The sequence below is a fragment of the Petaurus breviceps genome, unplaced genomic scaffold (genome assembly GCF_028583685.1).
Source record: "Petaurus breviceps papuanus isolate PSGF00001 unplaced genomic scaffold, PetGlider_PUasm1.0 185, whole genome shotgun sequence".
Lineage (NCBI taxonomy): Eukaryota > Metazoa > Chordata > Mammalia > Diprotodontia > Petauridae > Petaurus > Petaurus breviceps.
The window spans coordinates 34418673-34435891 of NW_027185797.1; positions in this window are offsets into that span (position 1 = coordinate 34418673).

Genomic DNA, 17219 nt, shown 5'->3' on the forward strand with positions numbered 1-17219 from the left:
TTTTGGCAGCACCAGTCAGTTTTGTCCAGGGGCCAACCAGTTCCTCCAAGGCCACAATAGCAGCCATTGTTTATCAGTTAGTAGCTCCTGCTAAATCCAAGATTCCCCTCCGATGCACATGGGATTTGCCTGAAACAGTTGTGAAGAGCAGTAGTAGTAGCAGGGCCACAAGCTCCATCTCATCTGGGCTGCAGGTGCTAAGTGCTGCTCTGGATGGCAGACCCCCCAATAGTTTTCTTATTTTCCATTTTATCGATCTCTCCTATGATTTTCAGAATTTCTATTTTGTTATTTAATAGGGGATTTTTAATTTGTTCCTTTTTCTAGCTGTTTTTAGTTGTATGATTAATTCATCAGTACACTCTTTCTCTATTTTATTCATGTAAGCATTTAGAGACATAAAGTTTCCCCTAAGAACTACTTTGGCTGATTCCCATAATTTTGTTATATAGTTTCATTGCTATTCTCTTTGATGTTCTCTATGATTTGTTGTTTGGCCCACTCATTCTTTTGGATTAGAATATTTAGTTTCCAATTCATTTTAAATCTATCTTTCCATAGTCTTTTGTTACATATAATTTTTATTTCATTATTATCTGATAACAATGCATCTAACATTTCTGCCTTTCTGAGTTTGATTATAAGGTTTTTATGCCCTATAGGTGTCAACTTGTGTGTAGGTACCATGAACTACTGAGAAAAAGGCATATTCTTTTCCTTTCCCTTTCAGATCTCTCCAAAGGTCTATTATATCTAACTTTTCTAAAATTCTATTCACCTTAACTTATTTCTTATTTATTTTGTGACTAGATTTATCTAGTTCTGAGAGGCAGAAGATGAGTTCCCCCAAGGAAAGAACTTTTAATACTGAAGAGGGGAATGGTGGGAGCAGGCAATGCTTGAAACAGTCTATATTTATACAAGAAGGGAAGAACACACACACATGCATACACATTTTTTTTGATAATAAAAATCTGTATTAACCAACAGAAAAGTAATAGGAAAAGGACATAAGAGAAAGTTGGAGATAGCAAAAGGGAGAACCAATAAAAGAAGCTGTGGTCAGAAGCAAAACATAATTGAGAGGAAAGAGGAGACAAGAGGGAGGGAGGGAGAGAGGGAGAGGGAGAGAGAGAAAGAGAGAGAGAGAGAGAGAGAGAGAGAGAGAGAGAGAGAGAGAGAGAGAGAGAGAGAGAGAATATGAAGAAGGAGGAGGAGGAGGAAGAGAAATGGAATGAAATGCACAGTCAGTAATCATAACTGTGAATGTGAATGGAATAAACTTACCCATAAAATAGAAGAGGATAGGAGAATAATTAGAAACCAGAATCTATCAATATGCTGTTTAAAAAGAAAACCTGAAACTTGAAGATACACCCAGAGTTAAATATGGGTTTGGAGCAGAATCTCTCATGCTTCATCTATGTAAAAGCTTCAAGGATAGCAATCATGATCTCAGGCAAAGGAAAAGCAAAATTATACCTATTTCAAAGGGATAAGCAGGAAAACTACAAATTGCTAACAGTAACCATAGACAATGAAGTAACATCAGTACAACATATTTGTGCGCAATGGCATAGTATTCAGGGAAAAAAGTTAAATATTACTAGTAGTGTATCTCAACTTTCTCTTCTCAGAGCTAGATAAATCTAATCCTAAAATAAATAAGAAAAAGATAAGGAGATAAATAGAATCTTAGTAAAAATAGATATGATCAATAGAAAGGAGTATACATTTTATTCTGAGTTGTGAATGGCACCTTCATATAAATTGATTATATATTTGGGCATAAAGATCTCACAACCTAATGCAGAAAAGGAGAGATATTAAATGTATCCTTTTCATATAATAATGCAGTAAAAGTTACATTCAATAAAGAACAGTGGGAAAATAGATTAAAATTATTGGAAACTAAATAATCTAATCCTAAAGAATGAGTGGGTGAAAGAACAAATCATAGAAACAGTCAATAATTTCATTAAAGTGAATGACAGCAATGACAAAATGTTCCAAAATTTATGGCATGCAGCCAAAGCAATACTTAGAGGAAATTTTATATTTCCAAATGATTACAACAATGAAATACAAAAAGATTAGATCAATGAATTGGGCATGCAGCTAAAATAAATAAACTAGAAAAAGTCTAAGTAAAAATCCTCAATTAAATACCAAAATGGAAATCCCGAAAAACAAATGAAAGATTATCAAAATGAAAAGTTTAAAAAATTGAAGCAAAAAAGCAGAAGCTGGTTTTATGAAAAAAAAAAGATAAATCATTGCTTAATTTTATTTAAAAAAAGAAGAAATCCATATTACTCTTTTCAGAAATGAAAAGATTGAGTATAACAACAATGAAGGTGAAATTAAAGCAAATATTAAGAGTTATTTTTGCCCATTTATATGCCAGTAAAACTGACAAAGTGAAACTGATGAATAATTACAAAGATATATATGACCCAAATTGACAGAATTAAAAATATAATACTTAAATAATCCTAACTAAGAAAAATAAATTCACCAATCATGAATGAAATCCTTAAGGAAAACCCCCCAGGACCAGATGCATCTCCAATTGCTTTCTACCATATGTTTAAGGAACAATTACTCCCAATATTATACAAATTATTTTTAATAGGTAAAGGAATTCTACCAAATCTTTTTGATGACACAAATATGGTTTTGATACCTAAACCAGATAAATAAAACCTGAGAGTGAAAACTATAAGCCAATTGCCTTAGTGAGTATTGATGCAAAAGTTTTACTAATGAGGAGATTTCAACAATGTATCACAAATATTATATACTACAACCAGTTGGTATTTATATCAGGAATGTAGGACTGGTTCAATATTATTAAAACTAACAGCATAATTAATCATATCAATCATATTAATAACAAAAATCATATGAATATCTCAAATGATAGAGAAAAGAATGCCTTTGACAAATACAAAATGTATTCCTCTTAAAAACACTAGAAAGCATAGGAATTAGTTCTACTTTTCTTAAAATGGTAAAGAGCATCTATCTAAAACCAAGAGAAAGCATTATTGATAATGGGGATAAACTTGAAACTTTCCCAATAAGATCAGGAGTGAAACAAGAATATTCATTATCACCAGTATTGTTCAATATTGTATTTTAAATGCTAGCTATAGCAATAAAACAAGAAAAATAACTTGAGGGAATAAAAACAGGCAGTGAGGAAATAAAACTGTTTCCCTTTCCAGATGAAATGATGGTATACTTAAAGAACAGTAGAGACTCAACTAAAAAACTATTTGAAATAATTAACAAGTTTATCAAAATTGCAGGATATAAAATAAACCCATAAAAATAATCAGCATTTCTATATACTGCCAAGAAATCTCTGCAGCAATAGAAAGGGAAATTCCATTTAAAATAACTGCAAATTATATAAAATATTTGGTAGTCTACCTGTCAAGACAAACCCAGGAAATATGTGAACACAATTAAGAAACATGTCACACAAATAAAGTAAGATCTGAACAATTGGAAAAATATTAATTGTTTATGGGTAGGCCAAACCAATATAATCAAAATTATAATTTTACATAAATTAGTTCACTTATTCAGTGCCATACTAATCAAAATGTAAAAGAATTATTTATAAAACAAGAAAAAATATTGTTGTTGAGAAATTTCAGTCATGTTTGACTCTTTGTGAGCCCCTTTGGGGTTTTATTGGCAAAAATATTAGAGTTGTTTGTCATTTCCTTCTCCAACTCATTTTACAGATAAGGAAAATAAAGCAAACATCTTTCCATGATTTGCCCAGGATCAAACAGCTAGTTACTGTCTGAGGCTAAATTTGAACTAAGGAAAACGTGTCTTCTGTTCTCAAGGCCCCACACTTTATCCACTCTGCAATCAGATTGCTTGCCTTCTCAAAGAGGGGGATGGGATAGGAGGAACGAAGGTAATTTGGGACTCAAAATTCTAAAAAATGATTGTAAATGTTTTACATGTAATTGTGAGACTAACTAGACATATTTTAAATGTGGTCTTATCAATTTCAGTATTTTTTTTAGTATTCCCCAAATGTTGGGGGACTCCTGGAAAAACTGGCTAATACTCTCAAGGTCTACTCATCTTGGAGCTGTTCACAGAAGACATCTGACAATCAAAGTCAATTTCACACTTCTAATCTAAGTGCAGACACCTGGGGTGGCCCCAAGGATCCTTAAGTTCATTCATACTTATGGAACAAATCTTAGGGAAATTTGAGATTTCAAATCCATCATAGGTCCATGTGACAACTGACACTGCAGTCTATGATTTCATTTATATATGTAGAAAAGATCATGGGTTTCCATTGGAGAAGCTAAGATATACTAATCAGTCAACTTTGCCTTTCTGGGTGTCATTTTCCTCATCAGTAAAATTTATGGTTAGATTCAAATAAATTTGCTATTGATTTAGAAATATCTAGGAATAGAGATAAATATACATGTGTGTATTATATATTTGTGTTTACTTAGATTACATACCGGCATAGCATTAATCATGTAATCAATATTAATTCACTCTCTTTCCCTCTACCTCTCCCTCTCCCTTTCCTTCTCCCTCTTTCCTTCCTTCCCTCCCTCCCTCATTGCATGTTTATATACACACAATCCTGACCTGCATTGGAAAATTTTTACTTTCCAGTCAGCCAGACATGTGTGTGAGTATAAATAACACACACTTATAGATATACATACAGACATTCTGGGTGAATGTGCTTTTAATTCTGTGATTTTGCATTATGCCTCATTTTACTACTGAGCTCACTCAATGCATGCACAAAGACAGCAGACAAGCAATGATGCAGCTGTTCCTTTGAGGCAGCCAAGAACAATTAAATACAACTTATATTTCCCCCAGGTTTTAAGGTCTGAAAAATTACTTGCTCACAATGCTGGGGCATATTGTGCCAGTCTCATTGTCTCCATTTTATTGATGAGAAAATGGTAGCTCTTAAAGACAAAGTTTCTTGGTCAAAGAAATGGAGCAGCCTTGGAGCCTCAGTATGTTTGACTTGTAAGTAGCTGAATCTAAATTTGAACTCAATTCCTCTGACTGCAAACCCAGTGACCTATCTACTATACTCAGTTAGCTGCATCTCACTTTACACAGGTCTAATGACCAGAAAATATGACTTTACATGATTATAATAAACATTCCCTTTTTATATGACAAGATTATTGAGCACCCATGATTATAAACAATCACAACAATATTATTAGTGAGGTATATTTAAGAAAGCCAAGCACAGAATTTAGGGAACCTCAGTTTACAAAAGGGTTATTTACTTTACAAAAGCAAATTTATTTTAAATATATTTTCATAAATCACAAAAGACTAGAGGATCATTTTCTTAGCTTCCACTCTCACAAAAAAGTTCCATCTCCTGTAACAAAGCTATACTATTTACTCAGAGTATTAAGTGTATTAGTGAGAAGTTGAAAGTGAATCTAATGCCATCAGCTTCAGTATCCAGTGATATACCTTCCTCTTCAAATATCAGTTTAAAATGCTTTGAGTCAGTCATCTTAAATAGCTTTGAGAAAGGGGGATTTGCAGTAAGACTATTTTGTGCAAAACATCTCACAAAAGTTTATTATTCACTCTCTCCTGAGTACACTCCAGGGTCCAGGGAAAGTGAGCTCAAGCATAGAGAACACAGAAGATAAAGAGAAAATTCATAGATCAAGGGTGTTTGGAAGGTATTTTCTCCTGTTTGTGGGGTGAGGGCTGCCCAGAAATTCCTCTTAAGGATGGTGAATCTGCAGCCAGTCTACCCTTGGATATTGATGGAGACATGGTCATTACCAGTGTTGTACCGGAGGACAATGCTAGGGCACTGATGGGGAGATAGGAAGAAAAGATCATCTGGACCTTTGAAAATCTCATGTCTCAATGTCCACCTCCACTCAAAGTGTGTGTGTGTGTGTGTGTGTGTGTGTGTGTGTGTGTGTGTGTGTGTGCATGTGTAAATCTAAGGCTAAACCTAAGAATTCTCCCCCTTCCTATCTGGGCAGTTCAGTTTTAGCTAAAACTCAACACTGACTTTGCTTTCTGCAACTCTTCAGTAACTAGTTCAATACTTTTATTTAGGATTCAGAGGGTATGAAAAAATCTCTCAGATTAGAACAGATTTCCTATCATGTTATTTTATTTCATCAAGTGTCTTTTTTTTAAGCAATTGGGGTTAGGTAACTTGCTCAGGGTTACACGGCCAGGTGTTTCTGCGTGGGTGCTAAGTGTCTGAGACCGGGATTCGATCCCCAGGTCATCCCGACACTGGAGCCGGTGCTCTTACTAGCTGTGCTACCTGGCCACCCCTCATCAAGTGTCTTTTAAAGATTTTTCATAATTAGTCTAAAACCTGTGATTAATTGTAATGTATTTTCATGTAATTAAGCTATGAAAGATAGATTGATTTATGGTAGTTTCATGTTGTCTCCTCCAATGAAATCTGTCAATCAAAAAACTTTTATTAAGCTAAATGCCTATAATGTACCAGGAACTATAATAAAATTTGGGCTCACAAAGAAAGATAGAAACAGTCCCTACTCTCAAGTAACTTGTGTCTTGATAGATAAACACAAATAATAAAGCAACTCTAAGATACATACAGAGAAGACTAAATTTAACTTTAGAGATGTACATTCTAGTATCTGGGAAGATTACGAATAGTCTTCCAGAGGTGACATTTGATCTCTTGTTCACATGGCCCCTGAGTACCCCAGTGGCAAGGTTTATACTGTAGCATGAGTAAGAATAGATATAATGAATCTGGGAGACCAAGACCACAGAAGGAGGAAGGAGGAAAGAGGTAAGTGTTCAGTGGAAAGAAGACTTAGTGTTGGAGTTGGAGCAGTGGGAGGATGAGCCCAGGGAAGCCAAGTTTGGGCCAGAGGACATGTACTTGTGCTGCCATTCTGAGAGTGATTAAGTGTCTACAGTCAGTGTCAACTGAGCACAGGGGATTGTTTGTTCTCTTGGTTTTTGGATCCCCAGCTCTGTTTGGCACAAAGTAGATACTTAATAAATGGTTGCTCATTAGTTAACTATAATTCAATATACACTAAATAATAATTCATGTGCCCATATTTAAACAATATCGTTAATTCATTACTCTTTCAATTCCTTTTGTGTGAAGTTTGTCCAAATAATAATAAATGATAAGTCTAGATAGACTGATTCAGGAGACCTGGAATAAAATGTTTTCTAATATGGCAATTTTGTGTAATTTCTATTCATCATATACATAATTAGCCATCACTCAAGTTCTCCTTCACTGACCCTCATGAAGAAAAGATAATTTTGGATTCTTGAAGCCTATGACAAGGGAAAAGAAGCCATGACTATTCCTAGCAAGCTGGAAAGGTGTCCAGTCTTGAGATCTGGGGAAGACTCTCTTTTGGCTCAAAAAACTATCTAGGTATAATTGGAGGAAGTTCATTTGGCAAGTTGTCCTTGGAATGTAGAGTTATTTGACTATGAAGGCATTGTCATGTGCTTTGCAGAAGGAATAATCATGTATAAAATTAAAGACTGTGGTATTGCAATGTGTCAAAGTGTGAACCTGACATTTGGGTTTTTTCCTTCAAACAGATCCAGTTTAGGGCTGCTTCTTATGCTTGTTATCATTTTATAGTTAAGGCATTTTCTTTCCTCAGGTTTTTTGTTTGTCTGTTTCTTTTAATTATAAGGAATTCCTCATGTTGCCTAGAAAAATAAGATGATTTTTCCATTGTCAGAAAGGTAAGTAGTGGCAGGCTGACTTATCTGACTTGAAGTTCAGTGCTCTTTCCCTTGCATATATTTTGCATTTACTTCTCAGTTTTTAGGGTGTGTCCTCACTACCAGCAAACACAACATCAGTTTCTTGGAAGCAGGGACTTGTCTTTGTATCACCAGAACTTTGCACAAGGTTTGTTGTATAGTAGGAATTTTATACTTTTTTTTCTAATTACATGTAAAAATGATGTTTTGCAATCATTTTTAAAAGTTTTCATTTTCAAATTCTCTCCCTCCTGCCCTCTCTTCCCCCCTTATTGATAAGGCAAACATGTAGGTTTCATATATGTAGTCATGCAGCATTCCATATTAGTCATGTTATGAAAGAAAACACAGACAAGAAAAAAAGACCAATGAAGTGAAAAAAATATGCTTCAATCTACATTCAGACTTCATCAATGAATTCTTTCTGTAAATTATACATCATTCATTTATTATTTATCATAAATCTTTTCAGATTGTCTTATATAATTATATGGCTGAGACTAAATCATTCACAGTTGATCATCATATGATATTGCTGTCACTGTGTATAATATTCTCCTGGTTCTTCTCAAGTTATTTTGCATCAGTTCATGTAAGTCCAGGTTTTTCTGAAAGTATCCTGCTCATCATTTCTTATAGCACAATTGTATTCCATCACAATCATATACCACAACATAGCAGGCATTTAAAATGCTTAAAACTGAATTCAGTAGTTCATATGATAGAAGAATGCAGCATGGTCCTTGCCTTTTAAGTACTCATAACTTGGTTAGAGACAATTAAGAAGGAAGAAACATTTAGGGAATAACTAAAGAACATCTCTAATCCAGAGTGAAACTCAATTTTCAAGATGCAAATGCATTGTTATTGGCAGTGGAAGCTCCAGCTCTTCTCTCTGGGGTTGGCATGAACCACTTGGGGACTATAGGACATCACATGCCTGTAATCAAGTGCAATGATTAGGGAATCACTCACCCAGGTTCCACCTGTATATGTCCTTAACAAATAGAGAAACCATTCATTTTTATGGCAATGAAACATCACAGAAATTCCAAAATGCATGTTAGACTTATAAAATATTTTGACCTGCACAATAGATGTCAGTTATCCTTACCTCATCGAGGTAATGTGGACTATACACCTGATAGGTCAATATCAATAACCTGTAAAGATACAGTATTCCATTATTGAGACATTTGCATTTACAGAGAAATTTTCCTTGCCTGAAGACATTCATTCTCAGTGCAAGTATCATTGGTTAGGGTCTAGTTGTTATGATTACTTGTTCTGATTAACTAGTAGAATAATAATAAAATAATAAAATAATAACAATAACAATAATAAACAGCCTGATTCATTATTTTGTAGCACAAGGCATCCTAGAATTTCAGACTCAAAAAGTTATTTGGTGAGCATGTCTGAAATTTCTTCTGCATTATAATACACAGGTAATTAGTTATACAGTGTCTTCTTAAAGACCTCCAGTGAAGGAGAAATCACTGCCTCCCAAGTCAAAACATTCTGCTTTGGAAAACTTAGATTGTAAGGAAGGGTTGATTTTTTTTTAAATTTTCATTTTGTTTTCTCTTGCCATCAAAGTGTAATTAGCTTCTTTACAACTCTAACCCATTGTACTTTTTTTTCTGTACTCTAAATCCAAGCAAAAACAAACCTTTTCCTTCTTCCTGAAATTCCTTCAAACATGTGGAAATGACTCTTTAAGTCCTGCCTACCAGTCTTTCCTTCTCCAGATTAAATGTCACCAGTTCTTTCCAACGGCCTTAATATGGCAACAGAGACCCATTTGCTATTCTGGTTGTCTCTCTAAGGATGCCTTCCTGCTTATTGATATCAAAATACACCAGCAGGGGGTTGGAGATAATGATCCCCTGTTAGATGACACTAGTAACTTTGCACTGGGAAACTAGATGTTTTAAGTTTTTATTTGCCCAGGAAACTTGAAGAATAGAGATGGGAAGGCCACCAGAAAGAATCCCAGACATTATTGGAGGAAGATATTACTCAAAATAAGGAAATCAAGGACTTCCATGTCCTGCACTCACTTTGGTGACTGAGAAGAAACATAACATTGAAGTTAGACATTAAAGAAGTGAAAGGAAGCAAACAAGCATTCATTAAGCGACTCCTTTGAGCCAAGTACTGTGATGAGTGCTTTACAAATATTGCATTTGTTCTTTATAACAGCTCTGAGAGTTAAGTGCTATTTTTATCCCCATTTCATAGTTGAGGAAACCTGATGCAGACAGAAGTTAAGTGGCCTGCAAGGGTCACACAGATAGTAAATTTATGAGGCCAGATTTGAGCTCAGGTCATCTTGACTCCAGGCACAATGCTTTATTTATTTGAAAGATTAAAAAAAAATAAAGATTGAAATGCCCTGTTGTAGTCTGGTAAGGGGAAAGTGTCATAATTAGGAGCAGTGGGATGATATTGTATAAAACAATAATTTAAGTTACACACAAAGAATAAACACCTCTGGTAGTAGTGAAACTATTCAATTATAGAAGTACATTAAGGCAGCTGGTAGACCGTCACCCTTGGAACCAGGGACAAAGAAACCTGGATAATCAACAAGAGGAAAGCAGGGTACTATATGAAGGAATACTTTTCAGGCTCTCATATTGTTTGGATTCTGCCCCTTTTCATATTTTTGGAACTCTATAGCACAGTATTATAGAATGATAACTGACCTGGAATTAAGAGAACCTTGACATAAGTCCCATCTTTAGCCTAGATCATTAATTATCAATGGGACCCAAATCAAGTCACCTAACCTTCCTGAGATTCAGCTTTCCCATCTCTAAAATGAGGAAAATAATAGCAATGTATGTCATTCAGTTGTGGAGATAATGAAATGAGATCACATATGTAAAGCGCTTCATAAAACACAATTTGGTAAAAAAAAAATACAAATATATTATTGCTTAAATATTGTAAAGATTCCAATATAAAACCAAAGCAAGTCTCCCTCTTTGAGGACATCATTGTCTGTTTAATACTTCTGTTTGTCCTGAAATGAGAAGATTTGACTGGGAAAAAAAATCTACTTGTCCTGGAAGATTTTGCCATGTACTATCCCACTATACCAAGTTTATGAATTACTATGTAATTTTGAAAATTACAACAATAAAAAATCAAGTATTTCAGAAATTGAAGGCAAACACCAAGCATGTAAATCTGAGGTCCATTCCTTTTCAAAGTAAGAACATTTTTTTTCCATCTGAGAATCTGCCACTCTGCCAACATTCAACTCTCACTATGAGCAGATTCTCAAAAAATAATTTCAAAGGAAGATCAATTTCTAGATCATAGTCAACCTTCCCAAAAGGAAAAATAATTCCTTGATCTTTGGACCATTCTTGTGGACTCATTACAATTTTCCCCCTACATGTCTTGATTTTCCTAGATATTATTTTTTTGTGATACCATATTTGTCCATTCCCAAGACCTTTTTATATTCCACCAACCTATATTTAAATAATAAACATCACATGCATGGGAATTTTAAATCAACCTCATGTGGTTGTTGTGAAGAAAGTACTTTGTAAACTTTAGTGCTGTACCAAATGTTGGCATCAAATTATTCATTGTAATTGGAGTACTAGATATTTAAATATTAATGATAATAAATCCCTCTACTTTTTTATTCGGTCTGAATGAGACATCAAAATTTAAATTGCTAAAATAAACATATCATTGAAAAAATAAACATCACAGTCCATAGGAGACATTTAATATGACAACAAATAATGATGTCTTAAGATCATCGAATGAGTTAGAACTTGGGTGGGGGGGAGTCTCTGAGTCCCAGAGGGGTTGAGTGCTTTGTCCAAGGGTACACAGGCAGTAAGTGCCTGAGCCAGGATTTAAATCCAGGTCTCCTGATTACAGATTCAGATAAGTTTCTACAGCATTACTAACAGTGAAGCTTTCAATTAACTTCCCAGCCAGTTATTGTTCTCTTTTTACTTGAGTCACTTTGTTGTTGGGTACTGTCTCTCAACTTCCTCCTCTTCTAACCACTTTCCCCTTACCTTATGTCTTGCACTTGTCTTATGTGCAGCATTGCTAAAGAATGTTTTATTGATGAATGGGAAGGTTGCTAAGGTAAGTTACACTTAACCTCATCGTAAAGCCTCAGGTGTCCAGGGAGGAAGAATTACATCTTCTACATGGGAGCCCATCCTACTTCTTGCCTCCCTAGAATTAGAAAACCCTTCCTTATATTGAGTCCAAGAAAAACATTCCTTTAATTTTCACACACTAGCTCGATTTCTACCCTCTAGGGATATACAGTAAAAGTCACAACATCTTAGTAAGATACTGAACTTGAGTGGGCTTTCACTATGCACAAAGCACCTTGGAGGAGAAATCTGAGGACCAGAAGAACCATCTCCTACTCTCTGGGAAAGTGCTGGACTGATTGCCTAAATAGGGAATCAGTTAAGGAACTGAAATGGTAATGTCCTTACCAGCACTGTAGTGGCCTGCAAGAGTTAATGAGAGTTCAAAAAGTACCTGGTTTATTCCCAATGCAAAGCTTTAAAACTGAAAAAAAATGAGGCTTAACGTGAAGAGGTCATTAGGAAGTCTGGATACCTGTGATAGAGATGCCTCTGTTTTTCCTCAGACCAGGAGTTGGAGAGGCAGAATTTTAAATATTAATTTAGGGGAGGGCTCAAATTAATTTAGGGAGGGCTCAACAGCATGCACATGGGGGGAATGGAGACAGAGAGTCTGAGTAACTGTGAAGCCACTGCTAGGGAGATTGTATTGTTCAAAGAGTTGTCTGTTATTTTAAGTGGTCCTTCATTTTAAACTTATTATTCTGACTTGTTCTTTAATCATTTTAGCTGTATCTGATTCTTTGTGACCACATTTGGGGTTTTCATGCAAAGATACTGGAATGGTTTGCCATTTACTCCTCAAGCTCATTTTACAGATGAGGTAAGTGATACAAAAAGGGTTAAATGACTTGCCCAGGGTCATACAGCTATTAAGTGCTTGAGGCTAGATTTGAACTCAGGAAGATGAGTCTTCTGGATTTTAGGCCCAGCAACCAATCCACTGTGCCACCTGGTTGCCCAATTATTCTTACTAGCTAGGTACTAAACTCTATTGTTTCCCTGCTTCAGAAGGAGTCCAAGTACTGTCTGAACTCTCTAAAGTTCAGCTCTTTGGAACAAAGTCTTGATCACCTTAACCTGCTTCCACCTTTGAATGGGAACCTTTATTTGGAAACAGTGCAAATCTTGGATTCATTAATCTCAACATATAATCTAAGCAAAAACATCAACATGGCATGTGTTCTACTTCAGCTTCTCAGATAAAACTTTTAACTGCCAAAACTTGACAGGGGCGGGTCGTTTTCATTATTTTTGATGGAAAACTTTCTAAAATGCACTGCACCTCTCACTAGTTTCTAAAGCTTAGGGTTCTGAGAATCATCTCATCTCTTCTTTTTTTCTTGATGACTTGAAATCATCGTTATATAATGATATCAGCTGAGACTATGGAGATGTAGAGGTTTGTTTATCCCTATGCTAAGTGAACTACATATCTCTCAAAGCTCTCTCTCATTCTCTTCCTATCTGTATGTACACCTATGTGTGCTTTTTGTTCCCTGTGATCTGTGGCAGATGGGGAAACCATGTCTTTAGTCTACTTTAAATTGCCTGTAAAATACAATTCAATCGATTCGGAGGGCCTGGATGAATTCTGCTACGAGAATGAAAGGATTGTGTTTCAGTGCACAAATCTTATCATCGTTGGCCTTCACTGCTTGCCACTTTGTTGAGAGTTCTCGGGCATATTGTGAATAGGTGAAGCTTCCAGATAATTAACCAGGCATCAAAGGCAAGCTCGCTGGCCTGTAGTTTATAACACCATTCTCTTAACTTGTATGAAAATTGGATATTTTCACTCTCCGACCCTGTGGCGAGTACATTTCATGCTCTCCCGTCTTTCAAAGATCTCTTAAACTGCTTTACTCATCACATACTCAGGGGGGCAACTCATCCGGCTCCGGAGTAAAGGGCAGCTGGCACAATCTTCCTACTTAAGTGGTATTTCCGTTTCTTACCATGCATTGTTGTTCTTTCCTTTCTGCTCTGAAAATTATTCTTGACAGATAAATGGTATACAAAACCAGACTTAAATAGCTGCCCTCTCTCCATTTTGTGTTAGCCAAGAACTAGAAATTAAAGATGGATCCAATGACTGGGGAATGAATAAATACATTGAGGTAAATGAATTTAAGTGTAGTTAGATGGCTTGAGAGATAGAGGGCTGGGCCTGGAGTCAGGAAGACCTGTGTTCAAATCTGGTTGCAGACATTTACTAGCTGTGTGACCTTGCTCAAGTCACTTTATCCTGTTTGCATTAATTGACTAGAGAAGAAAATGGCAAGCCATCCCAGCATTTTTGGCAAGAAAACCTCACAGACAGTATACTCCACAGCGTTATGAGGAGTTGGACACAACTAACATGACTAAACAATACCATATGAATATGAGAAATTATTAATATTATTATTATAGAAAAATGGAAGGATTTAAATGACCTGATGCCAAATGAAGCTAGCACGGCCAAGAAAATAAGAGACACAATTAGTACAAATACTGAAGTGGAATGAACAGAAAGAGAAAAATAATTAAAAAAAGACTGACCCCCAAAAGAAGAAAACAGACACTCTTTTTCATAGAGGGGCACAAATATAGAACATGGAAGATACTGACAATTTTTAATGTGTTGGTAAATTTAGGTTTTTTTTGTTTTCTTCTTTCTTTTTAAAAAACTTATTACAAAGGAGGGAGTCTGTGAAAGGCATTTAGGTGGGATGTAAGCAAAGTTCAAGCAGAGAACATCAAGAAAATTAATTTTAAAATTTTAATTGAAATAAGTCAAGAAATATTAGTTTCCAATTTGAGCAGAATAAAAGATAACTCAATTATCATTCTTGATAATTGGAGTTCCCCATCACCAGTATAACATTCTTCCATTTTGGGTTTGTAGTCTGTTTCCAAAACTCATAATTTAATAGCTAGAATTTATATTGTTCTTTAATATTTGTGGAGCAGCAAGATGAAACAGTGGATAGAACACTGGACTTGGAATCAGGAAAACTCGTCTTCATGAGTTCAAATACAGCTTCAGTATCTGAATTTTGAACAGGAGAATACAATTCGTTCACGGCAAATTTGCCTTTGAAAATTCAGAGACACAGAATAACATGGCATTTTTGAATCCTTGGAAGAGATAGTCAAGATTGGCTTGAATGGAAAGTGCATCAAATAGAGTTATGTCAGATAAGGTTTGAAAAAGTATATTGGAGTCATTCTCTGGCCTTGCCTTTTCTGTTTCCTTTGCCTGGAGATAAAAGCACCTTCCCATATTCCAGCTGAGTGGGAATTTGCTTAATTGGTCAGTGGACCAGTCATCAGTATGAGAACCATTCATTTCTTTGGGGCTATTAACTGTTGATTTCAGGGGAAAGCAATGTGAGAGAATCCTCCTGATTGCATCATTATTTTCCTAAGAAATAGAGGTCACTTTTTTTACTTATGCACTGAAAAGCCAGCAGATGGCAAACTTGAGACTTTTAAGGCATTTCTGAATTGACTTAACTTGAAACCTTGATATTTGTGGGCATTTACTGATCCCCCAGTCACTGAATCTCATGAATGAATCTTTGCATGTAAGTCTTACACAATTCTAGAATTTCAGGGTTCACAGATATTACAATAGAAACTCAGCCATTGGTCAACAAAGGACATACTTCGTATTATTTCTTCTTTGTTACTCAATCATATATTTTCAGTGTTTCATGGGAACTCTGAGACAACCTTTAACTGACTATTGTTTATCCAGGCTTTGCATTAGAGACCTCCAATGAGGAGAAATTTAGTACTTTCTTAGGCACCCCATTCCACTTTAAGAAGATTAACTTTAAGAAGTATTTTTCCCCGATATTAAGCCTTTCTATGACTTTGCGACTTTTATTGTTGTTCCTGGTTCTGCCCTCTGGGGCAAAACTAAACAATTCTAATACCTGTTTCACCTGAAAACTCAGCAAATATTCAAAGGTAGCCATTATGTATCCCCCTCAGTCTGTTTTGGAGGGCAAACCAAACATTTCTATCTATACACTTCAAGTGAATTTTAAATGATCATGATTAACCTTGTGTGTTTATTAATGCTCTTTCTAAAATGTGGGGACCCAGAATTGAATCTATCAGATTTGGTCTGACCAAGGAAGAGTGAAATGGTTGGGAGTGGGGACCACTGATACTCCCCTTATTCCTGGGAATTCAACTTCTGTCAATGAAACACAGGATTCCATTACTTAATTAGCATATGATATTATTGATTCATATTGAAAGCAGTTCACTGAAACCCTCATGTCTTTTTACATGAACTTTTTCTAAGAAATGCTTTTATTGGGTTGTTATCCAATAAGCAACACTATATTGGTCCTATTTTACATGACACATACTCAATTTTGATTACTATAATGAAAGAAAGATGTCACCTATCCTGAAGTTTGACTTTGTAAATCTTTGTGTTATCTAGTGAGATAACCAGGAGCATAATTTGTACACCAGAACTGCTCCCAGAAAATCCTTATTTGTATTCTCAACCTTCTAAGGATGCGTTAGGCTATATTAGATACCACCAACAACCAAGAGAAACTGGCTTACATTCACCTTTCCATGAACAAAACTAAATGTATGCCTAATCTTCTTTGATGGCCCCAATCCAGGTCCATGGATAAATGAAAATCGGTGTCGATTTCAATAAGTGAATTTGAATTGCACACGTCTTGATTTCATCCAGGGATCCAAGCCATCCCAGTATGTTCATGCGCTTACATGTCTAATCTGGGCCTTTTACTAAGTGAATATAATTAGCCTAGAAATAAAAATAGAACTATGATTCATTAATTTGTTCATTGTTTTCCCCTATGAATTCAAATGTTCTCCTAATATGAAACACCTTAACAAGAATGCATTAAGCATATTCTATATATCAGGCATTGTGCAAGGATCAGAGGTTGCAATGAAAAAAAAACAAAAACAGTTCATGCCCTCAAGTCTTTTAAACTATCTGAGCTGGTTTCCTCATCTCTGAAATAGGAATAACAATAATCACATGCTATATTAGACCAAAAAACTCCCTTCACAATCACATTGCAATTATTTAGGTTTCTGCAATTACTACTTAATTTAATAAAAAAGTTTATAATGAATTTCTGGCTCTTTCTGCTGAGAAGCAAAAAAAAAGTATTAGACAAACAGAGCAGTGATTAATGCCAGGAAAAGGGGGCAGGCAAAGTGAATATTTTATAATGTTCTTAGAGAAACAGAATTAATTCAATGATTTTGTGATAAAATTAGAGCACAAAA